This window comes from Lipotes vexillifer, unplaced genomic scaffold, assembly GCF_000442215.2.
Source record: "Lipotes vexillifer unplaced genomic scaffold, Lipotes_vexillifer_v1.1 scaffold102, whole genome shotgun sequence".
NCBI lineage: Eukaryota > Metazoa > Chordata > Mammalia > Artiodactyla > Lipotidae > Lipotes > Lipotes vexillifer.
Genome location: NW_006786541.1, coordinates 4,487,692 through 4,492,471, shown reverse-complemented (window position 1 = coordinate 4,492,471; position 4,780 = coordinate 4,487,692).

Here is a 4,780-nt window from a genome sequence, read left to right as displayed (position 1 = left end):
CTATTCAGGCATGATGATCTTGGATGAATAAATACCTGCTTGAAATGCTTGAAACATTCTTTCAAATAATCTAAAACATCATCTGCAATCTTGTGTTCACCTTTCATTTGTTTACTTGTCTTAAAAAACAGATAAGGAAAAGGTTAGACTCCAGGCCACCCCCTTTTCAAATAAGGACATGTTCCAAGCCAGCTCAAAGAAGTGTCCCTACTTGTTTTTGTTGCCAAAAACACGGCCTCTGTGCACCAGTGCTGAATCGCATCTCGGAGACAGTGTTTTGGGTAAAGTAGAAAAGAATAGCTTTATTGCTTTGGCAAGCAAAGGTGGACACAGCAGGCTCCTGCTCTTGAAAACTCTGTGTCCCCCACCCGGGAGGCTTTGGTGAGGAGTTTTATAGCAATAGTTCAAGTGTGAGGTTGCTGATAAATTAGGGTGTGTGAGGGGCCTGCACTCCTTTAATCTGGTCTCAGATAATCTCTTGTTGAACTTCTCTGGTTCCTTTAATCTGGCCTCTCAGGTGGTCTTCTCTGGAATGAAGAATGCTACATCTTCCATTGGGGGGGGGGGTAGTTCTATAAAGAGCTTAAAGATATTGTTATGTGTATCCCTTGAGGTGGAACCATGACCTGGCCCCAAGGCTGCACTATTGTTCCTTGACTGCTCCTCCCTTGTCTCGGGATCCCCTCCCTTCCCTGATTAGCAACTGTTCGAATCTGCCCTTTGCAACTCAGGGAAGGTCATGGAGGCTGGAGTCTGTTCCCTACAAACAAGGAATGGGGGACACAGAAAGGCTTTCATGTCCAGGAGCCCCACAGGGTCCTGCTCAGTTTCATTCCCACGTAGTACAAGAATGTCCACACAGATCGATCTGTGCCCCATAAAAGCTTGGTCATTTTCCTGGTGGCAGCCTGGCCCCAAGCAGGTGTAGGAGAGGGTAGTCATTTTCCAATGACGTGATCCTACAAACTTTATAAATTTCATCTTGGAAGTGGAATAAGAATGAGGGAAGAAAGCTCAGTGCAGGCCTGAGGAAAGCCAGGGATTCAGGGCATATGGTTTAGAAAACTGACCCTGGATTCAGGTGGCCTTGATTTCCTCTCCCTCAGCCTTTTACTGATAAAATATGGTTTTGTTTTAGTTCTTAATCTGTTAAATCTCAACTGTAAAATGAGGGAAATAATAGTACCAATCCAAAACTTACTGTTTCAATTATTCTTTCCTCAGAATTCTGCCAAGAGGCTACAATTCTCAGGTATCCCCAGCATCTGATGATGAAAGCAAGGAAATCTGATTTGGAATATAAAGACCTGTGTCTCCCATCATCAGAGATTTTCACCTTGATCCCATGCCTTCTCCCTCCTCTTGCTCTCTTTATCTATGTAAAATATTTTTTCTTCTGATTAACTTTCTTATCGCCATTACACTAAAAGGAAAGGTTACGTTCAGGTCATTAAAGTCCAGCCTCTTGAAATCTCTATTTCTTCAAGAAGCTCTTCAAATTAAAAGGAAGCAAGTACAGGGCAATTTTTAAGGATCTAACTATAAGACCATTATTATTTTAGATTGAGGATTGCAGACAAGAGAAAGCACGGGGCCCTACCACTATGCACAATGCTGATAACTCGCTGGAGACTTCAGGCTCCATGGGATCAGGCCATGGGAAACGAAGTGTCCTCCATCAACTGCTGGGCTTTCTGGGGTGTGGAAATGACTAAAGATCCCACTAATGGATCTACTGATTCCAATGTATTGATGGGATCAGCTACATTATAATCAGGTCCCAAAGGCCTGGGGGCCATTGCATCCCTCTAACGCAGAGCCTTCACACGTTTTTGTTTTTGTTTTTTTTCTTTTTTTCTTTTCGGTACGCGGGCCTCTCACTGCCGTGGCCTCTCCCACTGCGGAGCACAGGCTCCGGACGCGCAGCCTCAGCGGCCATGGCTCACAGGCCCAGCCTCTCCGAGGCACGTGGGATCCTCCCGCACCGGGGCACGAACCCGTGTCCCCTGCATCGGCAGCTGGACTCTCAACCACTGCGCCACCAGGGAAGCCCCACACGTTTTTAATGAAGCACTTTCGTCAGTTTGAAAAAAATTTTGAGTGCCCCTCCAAAATACATGGATATTTATCTGTTTATAAAGTATATAGCACTAATACATTACATAGTACTGTATACAAGTGATACAGTATAAATATACTATAAGCATTATATATACACAAAATTTTCAAAGGTGATATCTTAGTTGGTTTGGGAGGCTATAATAGAATACCATAGACTGGGTGGCTTATAAACAACAGAAATTTATTTCTCACAGTTCTGGAGGCTGGGAAGTCCAAGATCAAGGCACCAGCAGATTTGGTGTCTGATGAAGGCCTCACAGATGGCCATATTCTCATTGTAACGTCACATGGAGGAAGGGGCAAGGGAACTGTCCGGGGTTCATTTCATATGGACACTGATCCCATTCATGAGGGCTCTGCCATCATGATCTCATCACCTACCAAATGCCCTATCCATTTACCATCACCCTGGGGGCTAGGTTTCATATACTAATTCGTGGGGGACACAAACATTCAGCCTAGAGCAGATGATACAAGAAAAATCAGAAAGATCTATTATTTTCTTCTTGTGCCCCAACAGATGTCTCAAGCACCACTCTGAGGAAATGGTTCTCAAACTTTGGGTGACCAAGAATAATCTGAAGAGTTTGTTTAAAATTAAGGCTGTCCAGGCTCCAGCCCTGGAAGTTCTCATTCACTTGTTCATGGGAAGAGCCTATAATTCTTTTTCTGAGCTCTCAGGCTGACTCTGATAAAACCCTCAATCAGATTTTGGAACCACTGATCCACACCCTTCTCTTTTCCTCCCCTTTTAATTTTCCACTAAATTTTAATCCTGTGATCATGCTGTTATCTACCTCCTGGACCCCCTACATGAATTAAAAACAATAAAAATGGTAAGAATAGCTGCCATTTATTATTTCCTGCTTGGCAGGATTGCTAAGGGCTTACCTCTTTACATTATGTCCTTTAATCTGATCAGGTAGATATACTTAGTCCCACTACACAGATGGAAAAATCTAAAGCTCAAATGTCTTGCCCTAGGTCACCCAGTTAGGAAGTGATAGGCCAGGGACCTTGACTTAGATCTGTCTGATTCCAAAGCCTGGACTCTTGACCACTAAGCATACTGCCTCAAAATAAGTCACTGTAATTTACTGAACCTCTACTATGAACCAGGCACTTGGCTGGGCACTTCACATATAAATCCGTAATACTAATGACATACCTGTGTTTGTAGAAGTGTGAATCTCAGTCTGCAAATTCTGATGTGGAAGAAATACCTTTATTTTCTGTAACCCACCTGAGTTATGAGTCCAAACTCCTATTTTTTAGGCCCTCCTAGATTCTTTCTTCCCCCGCCCCACCCACAGTTCTGGATCTGACACAACACCCAGAAATGGGGTTAGGAGTAAGCACCTGATCATCTGCCATCAGTCCACATAGGTGACCACTAAGGGGCCACTCCTCCCCATCTTCATGACCTGTTGGCACTGGAGGCTCACTGCTACTCACACCCCATGACAGGCACAGGGACGTCTTTTGTCCCCCTGCTGACACACTCACAGCCATTTTTTTCTTTGGGTTCTTACCACTTTCTGGAAGCAAGGGACTGTCCCCTCTGCCCTCATAGACAAATCTCCCTCTCCCCCCACCCACTTACAAAGCCCAAGAGACTCTCTTTCTAGTGATGGGATGGTAGGGGTACTCTTTCTCCCTTCACATCCCTTTGAAACATTTTTAGCCTTTTGCTTGCCATTGTTGGTTAGAATTCACTTAACTCTAGGTCCTAAGTTTCAGGCAGACAAAAGGTTTATAGTCTTTTCTCTACTTTACTCTTCTTAAGTGGAAGGGAGAGGGTGAGGGAGAGGTTGGGAGAAATATATTGTTGATACCTCAAAGTATTATCTCCCGCCCATGTTCTCTTATTTTACAGGTGAGGAGATGGAACTCATTAAGGTTAAGTAACATTTTGCCAGCTAGTTGATAATAGACCCAAGATCCCAGAGGCACTTGGATTCACTGGTTTCTTGGTGAGTTAATCTGTAGAGTGAGGCCGGGGGTGGAGTTGGTACCTGGCAGTACCCAGAGGATAAGAGATGAGGTGGGCCCAGGGGAAAGGAGCCAGGTAGATAGTCAGCTGGTTTTAGGTTCCAACTTTCTGGGAAATAAGAAGTAAAGTGGAACCTTCAGATCCTGCTTAACTATGCAGGTAGGATGGAGCCAGCCAAGAAGCCAGCACAGAAACCTCTGCTCAGAAATCATGCATTTGACTAGATAGTCTCCAAGGTATAGTCCTCTGGAAGCTGGTGCAGCCACAAGACAACACAGAGTTAAGCTTTGGCCTAGGATCAATCTGTCCAAACTGCCGGTGGTTTCAGAAGGTCCTATCAGTTCGTTTCATCCGGGCAATGATCACCAAGTTATCTAACTGCCTACCCAACGTTTCCACTTGGATGTCTAAGAGGCATCTCAGACTCCACGTGGGCAAAACTGAATTTTTGATTTTCCATCACCAAACCTGCTCCACTCACATCCTTTCCTATCTCAGCTGCTAGCAACACCATTGTCCCACTTGTCAAGCCAAAGTCCTTGAAGTCATCTTCAACTCCTCTCTTTCTCTGCATCCCAGTAGTCAGGAAATCCTGTTGTATCTACCTTCAAAATATATCCACCACCCATCCATCAGTCCCCAATTCCACTGTTACTATGCTGAACC